Genomic DNA, 1202 nt, shown 5'->3' on the forward strand with positions numbered 1-1202 from the left:
TTTCTAGTTGTGAAGATGCAGATATATACGACGCAAACCTTTATCCTCAATAGTAGTGAGTGAGAGTTGTTTTGGTAAAGTTACTTTTAACACTGTACACACAATGTACTATTACAATATAACATATCAACAAAACGATGCATTCTTAACAGCTGAAAACCACAAGGTTCAGTGATCTGGTAGATGGTAGATATTTCTGAGCACTTTACTGACTTTGTGCACCTACAAAATTGAAATTAAAATGAGATTTATTAAAAATGACTGTAATTGTCTGGTAATTGTTAACTGGAGCCCAGGTGAAAATATAATTTTTATTAGTGTATATGTTTTCTTGTTAAGCTTACTTGATTTATTCTTATTTTATTCTCACTAGAACAAGTTGCCTTTGATTTTCTATGAATTATACGAAAGTAAAGAATTAAATAATATCTAAAATCTAAAAAATTTTACTGTCCTGCAATTCATTGCAAAACAAAAAAACAAAAATCTTTGTAATTCTTTATAAAAGCTGCTGTGAAATCAGACATTTTAGGTGACAAAACAATCCCAAAAAAATTGGTGAAATCCTGGACCGACTATTTTAAGGACAGGGACTGCTTTGTGTCGATTACACATCTGAATGGACAAAAATAACCTGTGGAGTTCCTCAAGGCTTCATTCTGGGGCCTCTTCTGTTTAACATCTACATCCTCCCACTTCACTACAAAATATCTGACGTTATGCAGACGACACACAGATTTATATATAACGATTCAAGCACTTAGAAAGTGATGAATCAGTGATTGGATGTGCAACAGTTTATTCCAGTTAAACAAATATACTGACATAAGATATAGATATACATATTGAGACAAAGCAAACAAACTTGCCTCATGTCTATGAGCACATGAAACCAGCCTCCTGTTGTGTAAAAACTCAACCTCAGATTTACAACATTACAAGCCTCAAACCTCAACACAACTTCTCCATGTGTCAACACTACAGAACAACACACAACCACTGCCTCTCTTCAACACCCCACTAACAACACAACACAGTGTCCATGTGTTCTGACAGTATCCATGTCCCTGTATAACTTACAGCAAAGCAAACATTTATAAACCCACTGCCATACATAAACAACATAAACCTTCCACAAATAACTCCAAAAGATATCCCAACATAAGAAAAGAGGTGAGGTGATGAGTTGGTGAAGCAGTGTG

This window comes from Morone saxatilis, unplaced genomic scaffold (genome assembly GCF_004916995.1).
Source record: "Morone saxatilis isolate NCDOM2014 unplaced genomic scaffold, NCSU_SB_2.0 Contig2, whole genome shotgun sequence".
Classification (NCBI taxonomy): Eukaryota; Metazoa; Chordata; class Actinopteri; family Moronidae; genus Morone; species Morone saxatilis.